The sequence below is a fragment of the Mya arenaria genome, chromosome 6, assembly GCF_026914265.1.
Source record: "Mya arenaria isolate MELC-2E11 chromosome 6, ASM2691426v1".
NCBI classification, from domain to species: domain Eukaryota; kingdom Metazoa; phylum Mollusca; class Bivalvia; order Myida; family Myidae; genus Mya; species Mya arenaria.
Genome location: NC_069127.1, coordinates 15151510 through 15165418, shown reverse-complemented (window position 1 = coordinate 15165418; position 13909 = coordinate 15151510). Strand labels below are relative to the sequence as shown.

Here is a 13909-nt window from a genome sequence, read left to right as displayed (position 1 = left end):
AATTGTCCATTGATAGTAAGTTGATAAGCTTGAATGTTTATTTACGAGATCATTTCATTGTTTTAAATCTTATTATCTTTTATTATCAAAAAAAATATTCTTAAACTTTTGTGCGTGTATATTTGTGTATCCATAAAAATAGCTATTAAGGCGACCAGGGAAAAAATCATAATTTTGGTCAAAAATAGCTATATACTAAGCATTTTTTATTTGTTTTACTTTATTTAAAGCCTATTGTATATTATCCCGAAGTTTCATTCCATAAAAAAACAGAAATAAGGAAATTCGATATTTCGTGTACCATCAGCATCCAAATTTTCAAGTATACAGAAATTTAACTTTCCGGAATATAACGGAAATTTTCGGGTATCTCCGTGGTACCATCTCCATGCAATTATGCAGTGTGGCGTTCATCTCTTACGGAAAGAGAATGGTAACTTGGTAAGTGTTTAAAATACATATTCAACCGGTTATTTTCGTTTATTTTTATGACTTTTGTACAGTAGTATAAATCGTCCACCCTTTGGATGAAAAGCAAATGATTTATCCGGATTTTGTTCATCCGAAACTAAATCACTAGTATCAACATCCGGTGTACTTTTTGCTTGTATTTTGGAGAAACTCGATTGATTCTAGCAAACTTGGTTTACCACTACATCGTCGCTTATTATTATTTGGTATGTTCCAATCTAAAAAGGGATTTGCTCCCTTAACATCTCAGATTTTAATAAATAAAAGACGAAATGATACAAATGCCTTACATTTTGTTTGTCAATGTCACGTCATTTGTCATTCTCATCACCTTTGAATAGCAGAACAGAACGAACACTATCACCAATTCGTATTGTGGCTTTTTGCATGTGTCTTAAATTTTCATATTTGATAATAAATGCAACAATAAAATATTTCCCTTATTCTGCCACAGTTATGCACCAGTCAATTGTAACCATGGCCCCCAGGCAGGTCTTGTTTATACCAGGGATAGCAGGGGAAATGGGCCATGTTTTTACGTTCCAGGTGGACCGGCAGTGCTGAGTGAATGCAGTGTTATTGTTTTTGCGCTGAAAACAGGGAATGGGCCTAACCTAGGATGCCCCCAGGGGCATTTGACGGGGATCTGGTCATTTCGTAACCTTACCATTTTGTAACTGCTGAATCTTGGTTATTTTGTAACCATTTTGTTAGTCAATTCGTAACCATCAATAAATCAATTGCTCATATGGTAACCACCATTTAACAAGGTGATAAATAGTACACTTAGCACCTCGTTAAGTGTATTGTTCGAACCTGGATGTATATGGCACAGCAACCAAGACACCAATTGGGAGACATTACTCAAATTCTCACTAGTAACAAGCCAATAATTTATGTTACTCAATAGTTATTAGATATATATCATGGTAAATTAGAAATGATTTGTTATACTACCAAAATATGTTAATTATTTTCTTACATTTTGCTTACTTATAAACAATAATTTAAGACTGATCGCGATGTATTTTTGAGTAAAATTACGTTTACATAAATGATCATTCTTGACCTATTTCATTGACTATATTTGTTTGGATTGTTTAAAACGAAAAAAAAATTGTTCTGTTCTTTTCTCAATTGATCCATATTCTGCATACTTTATATCCGAAACCGACAAAAAACAGCCTAAAATTATTAGTTATGGTACAGTGGAAACTCACTAAACCGGATCTCCACAAAACCGGAATCCTCGGGATACTGGAATTTTATCAGAGTCCCGGTTTTCCCCTTCTATTTTCAATGTAAAAAAATCCCTACAAAACCTGAACCCCGGAATTCCGGATACCGGACAAAAAATCGAGAAAATTTGTTAGTTGTCAACGTAATTTTACCTTACAAAACCAGACGTTTTGTTCAAACATGTCAAAATAATTCTGTGTATTAGGAATTCGCGAATCACGTGTCATTTTGTTTTGACAGCCGGTACGTCGTTAAATATTACACCTGTGATGTTGTGTTAACACGATAATCGATAATGATGATTGCGCTGTGGATTGACTGTCGCGCGATAATCAAACGATAATCAAACTTGTGAAAAGAAAATTGATTAAAACATTTATTTGTTTGTTGCAGAAAATAAAGAACTAGAAACGGTTTTTTAGTGATCATTTTGAAGTGTTGTTTTATCTAAAGACTTCTATGATTGAATCAAATTAGAGCGGTGCTTTAATTAAACTATCAAACATACTAAACAAGCATTAAATTACGAGAGTTGTTTTATTTCAAGACTTGGAAAAAAGATGGTTATAAAAACGCAGAAATGTTTAATTATGCTGATCACTTTTGCAAGTGCTTTAATCATGTCTCAACCTCCGTCTAAACGTCGGAGCATTGAACTGTCCCTAGAGGACAAAAGCCTTTAAAGGTTAACTCAGTTAATATATTGAGTAAACTTACTCCGTACATCGAATCCCCACTAAACCGGAAATTTTGCCCAGTCCGAACCTTGTCCGGTTTAGTGAGTTTCCAATGTATTAATTTCCAATAACAAGATACAAAATTGAACATATGGGCACATTTTTAATACAATAAGCATATAAAAAGCGCATACTCTCATTCGGCATACTTACTACATTTTACAATACTTCTATGCAATTTAAAAAAAATGAAATTCTAAAGTTATATGGTCTATATATTTAAAAAATATTGGCTTAAGGTCACAATTCCTCTTAATGGTAGAACATCTATGAATTAAAAAATTATTACATTTAATATTCAGCCTACTTATAATATTTCCTTCGCAACATAAAAAATAGCTAGTGTGAATGTTTCTATTTGTCATAGTTTCAGAGTTTATTGGCAAATCGCACTACACTATTAGGAATAAAGAAGGAATACAACTACTAGATTTAACTTTGTTTATGTTGTTATTTTTATGTTTTATACTTACAGTAAACTTATTTTGTAAATTCAAATTGTATTAAACTAATTCCTCATAATTATAAGAGTCAACGGTTAAGATATGACCATTCGATTTCTTAACGGTTACGAATTGACTAACACAATGGTTACGAAATGACCAACAATGAGCGGTTACGAAATGACCATAATTCATTTGACAGGGATTGGCTGGACAGAAAGTCAAAGTCCCCGCTATTAGCAGGACCTTGGGGGCCCATGCTGCAATTGACTGTTGCATTATTTGGATTTTTTCTTAACTTTACGACGCGCCCCCCTACAGTATTTTATAGTCAAGTTTAGTAACATTTATTTACAGAAATTGGATAACTTAACAAGTAAAGTAAACTGTACTGAGCTTTTGAACAAACCTACATACTTATAAATCAAAATTGATATTTTAGGGTCTACACTGAATAAACCCAAAATGTTAGTTTTGATTTGCTAAATTCGAACAGTATTTAGTCTATCCACACAAAATTTACAGGATCATCAGATAACAAATTTTCTAAAAATTCTCTGTTTGCCAAATAGGGAAGACAGGTTAAAGTGGGGTTAAAAGGTTGCTATCTGTGACCAAAAAAATACTGTTCAAAATTGTGAGTATTCATTTATCTTTCATTCAGTAAAGAGCATGCAATGGCATAGTGGTTGGATTAGATAATCTGACAGCGGTGCTGGACGTCAGGAGTTCAAATATTGTTGTGAGTTCAATGTACCAAAAGAATACCTTTGGAATACACAATTATCTATAAAAATGGCAGAGCAAATTGCCCATATTGTAGTAATGTCTTAGATCCAGCTTGGATAACTTGGACACAGTAAGCGGTTCACACCGAGGGAAATTCTCAGATTAAACAGCGCTTATGAACTTGAACATTACATTTTTCATTGAGACAAAGAAAAAACATCTGATCTTCTGAAAACAAATCTTGGATTTATACTAATCACCACCAAAAATTTAATTTTAATCACACAATGTAAACAACTGCGCCACAGATCTATCTTATCTGTATGTTTAGAGTTTTTAAAATTTAGCAGTTAAATATAGATTAGCATACTGGTAGGTCTGGTTGGTCTGTTGCTTTAGATGCTAAGTAAACATAATGTCAGTGATTTCATCACTATTTCTATTAAAATATCAGTTTTCTTCTTCAGAGCTTCTCACATTTGCACCATTTTTTACCATTTGAATCATAAAAAGATAACAAACAAACACGGATGGAACATTTGAAAATACAATTCAGTTGGTTTCTATTTTCATGCTCATTTTTGCTTAAAATTATTCTGCTTGAATGTGATTTATGTTGCTTAAATTTGAACTTAACTCTTTGTGAATATTTAAGGAATGTAAGGGGTCAGATTTCAGATTGCTCATTATTTCTGGAACACTAAATACTTTATTTGATTGTGTACACTGCACTTTCTTGTTAAGCATTCATCCAAATCATTTGGGTAAATATTGGCAGAAAAACTGCTTTTAGATTTATACTGGTCATCAAAACCGGCACTGACAAAACATAAGATGTGTTTAATTAATGTGCGGGAAAGAGGTTTAAAGGTGTCCGCCCACAACGAAATGCTTGCGGGTCACAGTACCCCTTCAAGTAGTTCTTGAAAAAAAAATGATTCTCTCAGGTAGCGTTTGATTATGTGTACATTGTATCCTTGTATATATTCTCAAGTGTACACATGATTTATATAAGGTTTGTACAATTTTAGTTTTATTTAGATTTTAAAATTTTGACATTTTTTTAAAGATTTGCCTGCCCCTGTCTAAACACTTAAATTCTTGGTCTTTGGACTATTGTCTGCAACTTCAAAACACACTTTTTGGAACAGGACACATTTTTCTGATATTTTATCCAGTTTGACTGCAATATAAGTTGTATTTATCAATCAAGTAAAAAATGACATTTATTTTTCCATAATTACCTGGTAGTTATTTGTTAATTTGTTTTAATTCATGGATAGGTTTATTGCAAGTGTCATGGAAAGCTGGAACTTTTCAGTACACAACATGCAAACAGAGAATGAACTGTGTGTGCCGGCTTTGTGAACAAAAACGCAAGGCGGCTATGGTAAGTTGCGTCAAGATATATCCTTAGGACCCCCCCCCCCCCCGGACACGCAATACAATTCGTGTTTCGCTGATCTGTTGGCTGGGATCAGATCATCCATTTGGGGATTTAGATATGTTACCCCAGCCAACAGGCTGCATGTTTAATTTAACTCAATACTAAGCTTTGTTTTAGTGCGAACATCAACATGTTTATATAATTGCAGTTGCTGCTTGGGACATTAAAGTTAAGTCAGCAACCGTCTACCAGACTGCAAGATTCATCTCTTCCAAAGGATGTCGTACCTTTCCAGGTGGGTGTGCATTGATTGATTGATTGATTGATTGTGAGTTTGTGTAAATGAATAACTGTGAAACCATAACCAAATGTTGGGCTGTAAAGGTGTGTATGTGCATGCTTCACATATTCTCCGTCCTGGTTGGCATACTGGACCGTCAGCAGACACTCTGCCATAAAATGTTAGAGAGTTTAAAGCTATTTCTTATTTTCCCGTGTAACTATATTGATGTTTGATTAAATTTACGCCGCCGTGTTACTGAGTAACAATTTGAAATTGGGCCAAAATCATCAAGCTAGAGCTTTGCATAATCTTTTTCAAACTTCTGCGAGATTTCTGCCCTTGACAATATTTGCTCGCAGCCCCCCTTAAAGTTGCACTTCGTTCAGTATTTGAAAGCTTACGGATACACTTTTTTGTTAATTTGAGATCTTAATGTGGCTACTTCTAAGTAAATAGATGCTCAAAGTAACTAGATGCTCTGGGTGTTCACTGGGTGACAAAGGCTACACAGTATTGGTTGTTTCTTTTTTCTGAAAAGATGTTTCTAGTGAATTGCCCAGTTGCAGTGGTTTTGACGCCACAGAACCAGCATAGCTCCATGACAGATATATATGTTTTTGTCATTGATGTCAGTACTGCTGTATTGGAGGCCTCACAATTTCTGTGTGGAAATGTCATCTGATACACTCATAACCGCATATTTCTAGCATAGCTTTCATAAGTGCATGGCCATTCTCTGTCATTTTCAGATACACTGTGTTTTGTGTGGATAAGAAATGCAGAGTGGTACCACCAATCACCTAAGCCACCATTCCCCTAACAGACAATAGGCTCAAGGGGACAGTTCCTGCAATTTACAGAAAAGCTCTCAATTGTAGCCCTATGAACTTAAGGTAAGCTATAATTCTGGACTTCAAGATATCTCTGTACTCACTGTAAGTTTATACTTCATTTGAACAAAACATAGGGCCAAATTCAGAACAATCACTCTCACTCACACTCAATGAGTTAATCCTCTGTAATCACATAACGGTCGAGATATTTTCGAGTGAAAGGTATATCCGTATTCACAGGTGTGAGTGAGACTCAAGTGTTTTGCGTGAGTGGGACATTTGTGAGTGCTCGGCTAGGCCACATGAACCGCCCTCGAGGATTGGTTGTGAATAGGAATTGAATGAGTGTATGTGAAAAAAGTACATGGCAAGTAGAAAAGATGAAATATATCAAATATTTGGAACAAATAAGGGACACGCTCGTTCCCAGACAATATTTAAGAGACCGGGATAATCCATTGAAGTACATGTTCATTCAATAACGTGGCCATCTATAAACAAAACAAATTCAAAAGGATGCGCCTATCATATATTTGTTTTGTCTCACAATGATCTTGAACCCCCACCAATGTTGATGTTTGCAATTCATCAATGGCTGCAAAGACAGGCAGCTAAAGGTACGTGAAGTTAGCATCCTAGCGGCATGAAGTTAGCGGCCTAGCGGCGTGAGGTTGACGGACTAGCGGCCTAAATTTGTTATCTATTTCAAGGTTCAATGGTTTAAATGGAAAATAAGATAAATCAATGTTTTTAGTCGTACATTAGCGGCCTTAAATTGTTTTCTACTTCAGCGCATTTTTATATGAGTTTTCTTCTAAAACAATGCTAAAATAATTGTTTTCCTATGCAAAATACATCACGCTTGAGGGGTCTTGCGGCGTGAACTTGGCGGCCTGGTGGCCTAGCGGCCTAAAAATCCCCAAAACTCATCCAGCAGCCCATGAAAAGGGGGAAATGCTGATATTCGCTAAAGGATGTTGATTTATGAAAAGGACATTTAATTTATCATTGTTTTAGAAAAGAACGCATATAAAATGCTTTGGAATAGGAAACAATTTTAGGCCGCTAGTCACATGAGGCGGCTAGGCCGCCAGGCCGCTAACTTGACGCCGCTAGGCCATTTCATAGCGTGGTAAGGGAATTGATATGTATTATCCAGCCTACATTCAGCTGGATTATTATTACTATTATTACTATTATTATTATTATTATTATTATCATTTTCATCATCATCATCAGCAGCAGCAGCACCACCAACACCAGCAGCAGCACCACCAACACCAACACCACCATATCATCATCAACATCATCATTATTATTATTATTATCGTCATCTTCATCCATTTTCCCCTACATTTCTTGAGTTGTTTTTCACTCCGAGGTGTTATTTCCCCATAAGAAGTAGATTCATTCGCTAATTCTATCCATCTGCTATTTTTTCAACTTCCATTTTTTCAACTTCCATATATTATTTTCAAACGCCCAAGACCGCTTTATGTAGAATACAAAAGCAAGATTATATATGAATACATATTTAAATTACGTGATACAATGGAAAACGGCTACATATTTAAAACAGCAACAACAATGACAACATAAAACATGCATTTAAACGTATTTTGCAACAGTTATTTACAACCCAAAACGTTTATTTTTATTAACCAATTGTTTTAAAATGAAAATATCAGTTTTAGAATAACACTTATTATCATTTGTTTGTTGCCATAACTAACAATAAGGTACTCAAATCTCAAATAAACATATGTTTACAATTTATAATGTAAACATCACCATAGTCAAACAGATAATCCGATATGATCATGTAAACATACCTGTATAATTATATACTGTATTGCTCACTTGATGAAGTGGAGTGTTAGCGAGGCGTGTGAATACGAACAGATCACTTGAGTGTCACTCCCCATATTCCACTCAAGTGATCATTTGAGTGTCCCTTACGGGAATGTGGTTGGAGTGTGAGTGAGAGTGGATGTTCTGAATTCGGCCCTTACAATTTCACCATCAAAATCCAGGTTTAGATCCCAGACCGAACTTTGTCTCCTTCATTAAACTTAATTTCAGATGTTCTATAAGCCACATACATGTTCACTACTTATGACGGATAAGAACTTTCGCAAATTGATTATAAATGCGTTTTCCCAGATTTACACCCTCCTCTTGCAGATACTGCCGATGGTGAAGCTTGGATGCACCGGGCCGGTTTTCCAGCCGTGTGGAATCTCCAGCTGAACTGGGGCCGGGAATTATTTAAGACTCCTTAGCAGCATGGTGAGCTTTTGCGTATTTATTTCCAGGCTCATATACCCGGCCAGACTTCTGCGTTTAAGCTTTCCTGTCGTCATTTTTTTAAATAACGTATCTCAAGTCTTTCAATGAAATCACCACTGTGACACCTTTGGAGACTAGATTTAAATTAAGGAACCATTATGTGTAGAAAGCCTTTTGGGTGATTTAAAATCAAATTAATAAACAGGATTCTCATGGTTCATGGTTTATAATTGGTCTTGTGGACCTTTCATTCTTTACTTTGGTAACAGCCGCTTAAGTATGTAAGAAGGGGGGGGGGGTACAGATGTGATAGTAAACAGTGTTTAATAAGGTATATTTGTTTTTATTTTATCACCAGTTTGAAGGTAATGGTTTTGTTAAATCAGGGTTAAGTAACAAGTTTAACACAAACACTGTAACATGTTCTTTATTTCAAATAAATCTATAAATTATCTCTGGAGAATTTAGTCTGATCTCCATTTCTCAGAAAATGTAGCTGTCTAAGTGCCTATTCCATCAATGAGTATCACTGTCTTTAAATTGCTGTTGCGGTACAGTTTAAATAGCAAAAGTTTTATGGCCCTGCTTGTTTGCAACTCCTCATTCATTTTTGTACAGCGAGAAAAGTAAGGGAATTCTAGAGATTTACTAGAATTATGGATTGTTTTTCATGAGTTACACAGTACATAAGGAGGAATAAGTGTGTACACAACTCCTCATTTTATTCCTGTTTATTATTTATATATGTAACATAGATGTTTACAAGACTTAGAAACATGACATAAAAGAGCTCACTTTGATAAATTTTCTCAAAAAAAGATATCTTTACTGTTAAAGTAAGAACTTTTACTGCATAGTAAGTAATGTCTTCTGCTCATCTTTATGACATTATTACATGGAATGGAAACTTCCCAAGATACATTTCCACATGGCGCAGCTCATTTATATATATTGCTGATGGATTGTTTAGAAAGGGACAGTTTTAATTGGACAAAATGTTTTAATCGCCATTTTACAGAGTGCCAGCCAGTCATTGCTGTTCTTGCATTGCTGAGGAGGACAGTCCTGCCAACATAACAGTTTGTTCAATAACAGGTAAAAAACTGGTCTCACTTTACATTTTCAACCACTGCCAGATAATATAATCTTATATAATGATAACTCCTTCTTCACAACTGGTGTTAAATATACAATGATTAAACAAACAATAAAATGAAAATTATGCTCTTTAAACTCAGAACCATTATTGACTGTCTGATGCTACTGGTAAATGAACTGGTCTTGATGTCCTTTTCTTGAGATAATAAGTATTTGCATATTACCCCGGTACTACTATTGTACATTCAATAGAAAATCGTCTTGTTTTGTATTGTTAAATGGCTTTATAATTTTCCCCACTTCCTGATTCTTGAAAATTACGTGAACAAATGACAATCCTACTACCATTTAAAGTTTGATTAAATTTCGTACAAATGTGTTTGTTTTAATTTGCCTTCTGCTTAAAGTAAGGGTATATATACTGGGCAAGAAGTGCTGAATTTCATTGTGAATGACAGTGATTATCCATAGTTTGAATTTGGTTCGGACATGTTTGACGGGAATTCAAAGACATTTTTTTGTCATCATTTTCGCATACATTGGTTCATTCTAAGATAAAAAATATAACCTTTTTCAAAATGTTTAATCTGTGAGAGTGCAGCTTTAATAGACCTGTGAAACTAAACTCTCAATCAAACTTTGGTAAAAGATCAAATGCGGGGCTCCGTGTGTGGCATAGACTGTGTTAATTTTTATTTAATATGATGAAGAGCTAGTTAAGTTATCTTTGTTAAAAGTCTTTATTTGAAGCAAAATATGTTTCAATACCCTGTATGAATTTTCTTCACTGGATATTGATTTATAAAAAAACATTGCTCCAGGGTGCGGAGCTATTTTTTGCTATATGTCTATATGGAAAAATCTTCTCCTCAGAAGTCAACTTTGTTCCCCAATGTGCAAGGCACAATCGGTGAAAATAATTTCAATAAAAGTCACTGATTATTATTATTGTTATTATTATTAATAAACTTTTACTATTTCAGGAGACAAACAGAAACACAGAGGTGCTATACATTCTGATAGAAAAACAAAAGCATCTCCCATCATTTTGGCGTGGCTCAGATCAAGAGGAGAATTTTAAGAAAGGTAATAACTGAGCGATTAAGAACATGCAAGTTGCACTGGTTAGAGTGTAAGACCCATCTCCCTTCATAAGAATTGATAATCATCACTGTATTAAATCAAGAAATTGAAACGTAAGTGTCTTGTCTTTTGCAGTGTTTTTGAAATATAATATAATTTAAAAAAAACTAAATTATTATTTAATATGATTGTGAATGTGTGATGTTTTCTTCTGATCATTCACTCTCAAAAACCAGATACTAAAAAAATATTTGTAGATTTTTTTGTTTTACTTGTAAATATAGTTTTAAGGTTGTATTTTAGGCAAAGCCTTTTATTCTGCTCAATACAAACTTAAATATTGTAAGAGTTATGGCCCTTTGTAATTTTTTAAACAAATACATTTTTTTATGTTTTTGTAAGCCCATTATTAAGGGACTTTTAATATTTTCACCAGCTGCATTATAAAGTCAGACCAAAAGTGTTCAGTAAGTGTCCAAACAATAACTAAGTTAGAATCCTTTCTCAAATCAAGTGAGCGATATAGGGCCATCTCTGTGTTTGTCTGACTAAAAAACAATAATCAATCTTTGAGTTAAATTGACAAATATTGTTGTAGAATGTTTTGTGAAGACATACAATTGGATAACTTTTGTGTCAATAGGATTAAGGTTTCTGCACATAAAAATTATTTAGAATTGCATTTGGGTCAGTCGGTTCACGTTCAATATTACTTGCAGTATAAGTGGAAGCAGTGACTTAAAATTAATTACCAAACAGTTTCTGCTCAATTGCTTTGAGTTAACATACGAGTTATGAAACTTGGAATACTAGTTCTTGGTGGCATAAATGAAAGACCTTGTTTTGTCACATTGACTTGTTATCAAGCACTAACTTCCTCTAAATTCTCTTCAGGTGATGGTTGGGCACACACAAGAAGACATAGATCACAGGTGTCTAGCCATATGAGTAGATAGGAGTGTCACACTCTGCCAAACTTAGTTCATCAGACGAGCAGAAAGCTTCTCAAGATCCCGCACTGCACACTAAGACATAGTCTTTGACTACAACAAGGTGATGAAAGTACAGAGGTCCAATGAAATCAATTCTGTGCTGCTGTCATTTCTTCATTCTGGAAGTCGATGGACATGATTTATTATGGCATCAAGTGTGCATTTTGCCGACTATCAGCAGTCTTGTTCACCAGCTGTGCAACTTGAGCTGGTAGCTTTATTGCTTGAAGCCACTGCATAAGAGGGGGAAGGTGCAGGCTCATCAAAAAGTCTCAAAAGTTGAAACTAGGAAAAGAAGTTTATCAAGAGTGTGAATCTATTTTGAAAACAATCGTTACAATGATTTGATTTCCTTTGAAACTTCATACATACTATGAATTGAGATGCTTAAATAAAAAACCGCTATTCAAATATCAGGAAACTGCCTTTTTCATACTAAAGGGTAAATGATGTCGCCATTTCCTGTATGTATTTAAATAAGATATGTCTCCACAATTAATATTTTTAGGGAATTTTTCTCAACCTTATGAATGAGATTAAATTGTACAGCGTTATATGAGCTTAATATGTTTTCTCATTCTTTAAAATTGGTGAAAAATTGTCAGAAGATAATTAGACCAGTATCCATTACTGCAATCATACAATCAAATATACAGGGACAAGCCCACTGGGCATATAATATAATTAAACCCTGTTTAGGGGCACGAGGCAAACAGAGTTACTTTCAAACGTTAAAGCTGCACTCTCACACTTTGGATGTTTTGACAACTTTTTTCATTTTATGTCTTGGATTGGAACCATCCAATTTTTGCGAAAAATTAAATCCCAGATTTTTCTATTTAAGTTAAAACATTGATATTTTTTATGCACTTTTCTTAAACCGTTAGTAACATTAATTTTCGAACGGAAATATGAAATCTGCGATCTGATCTTTTGTCAGCAATCTTTTATCATTGGTTTGCAGATAATTACGCAAAAACTTGCTCATTCGAAGACAAAAAAAGTTGTGGAAACGGTATATCTATGAGAGTGCAGCTCTAAATGTTTAATTTCTTGATTTTACTACTGTATTAGAAATTACAGGGATTGGGGTATATTTTTAGTGTTTTTATTGCTTGTTTTTGATTGATACAGTCATACTTTATTCTTCAGGGCACAACTTACAAATAAACAAAACTGGAAAATGGTCATATCAAAAGGTCAAAGATAATGCAAGTTGAACAATCATATTGTTCATGGCTTGTATTTTTGGTATATTTTGTTGCATATGCTATAGAAATGTTGAAAGTTAAAAATAAATTCATAGTTTAAATGATGGCTTTGAATGATATTGTCAGATGAGAAACGGCACTATTAAGAAATAGGTATAATGGTACTTTATTTATTTTAATCAATTTTAGATATTATGAAAATTATTATCTTATTTAGTACATGAGACCTTTTAAACAGTTATTGACAATATAACAATGTGTATATGAAGCTTTAGATCAAAACTTAAAGCTGCACTCTTACAGATTGTCAGTTTAGACACAAAATTGTCTCAAAATCGGCTGATTTGGTTATCATTCCTTTAATTCAGTCATATTAGATAATTCACAATAGAACCAATCAAAAATGTTTGGTAAAACTGCCGAAAAAGTAATTTACATTAAATTGTTTGTAATGCTTTTAGTCATAAAACATCATTTTTTTAACATAAATATGATGAACTGCAATCTGATCTTTTTTCAGCAGTCTTATATCACTTAAAATTGGGTCTAGACATTTCTGCAAAAAATACTCCATTTATTGACAAACAATAAAAGAGTACCGGTAGTCAAAACGATCAATCGGTGAGATTGCAGCTTTAAATACACCTTTTAAGACCGCCGTAAAATTCCAATGGTTTGCCTAAATCTTTAAAGCTAGCATACTGTTTAATTGACAACCATACTTATTGTTTAAAATATGTCATGATATCTTTGTACAATGTGTTTATATAATTCATTAAAGAAGTCAAAACAAATTTGTTTACCTTGTAATTTGATATCTGTTATTTAAATGACCCAGACAGAAATGGGAACGTCAGTGCTAGTTCTTTTACTATAAACATCCCATGAAGTTTCTATTGGTGTAGCAGCAAGGAGGTGTTACATTAATTATGCATCATTTAAACCAAATTATACATTCATATGCACATCATACAGGCGTGTAGCCGCCTATACGTGAATACGCGGCTGAATCCACATGATTCTGACAAAAAAAATCAACCAAAGTTGCAGTATGCGAACTTGACTACATGAATCTAAAACTGGTTATTTTCCAGTACTAAATAATGCACTAGAT

The 13909-nt window shown here is 34.0% G+C and overlaps 1 long non-coding RNA gene across 3 annotated transcripts; it reads left to right on the top strand.

Moving 5' to 3' along the window:
• Nucleotides 1-390: 390 nt before the first annotated feature.
• LOC128236812 (uncharacterized) lies at nt 391-13589 on the top strand. Of its 3 annotated transcripts, none has more exons than XR_008261443.1 (7): nt 391-441; nt 5215-5301; nt 6039-6182; nt 8307-8411; nt 9430-9506; nt 10493-10595; nt 11487-13589. It is a non-coding gene; the product is annotated as an uncharacterized LOC128236812 (long non-coding RNA). The 3 variants fall into 3 exon arrangements; XR_008261442.1 differs by lacking the exon at nt 391-441 and adding an exon at nt 583-677; XR_008261441.1 differs by lacking the exon at nt 391-441 and having other exon boundaries at nt 5074-5301.
• Nucleotides 13590-13909: the final 320 nt, after the last annotated feature.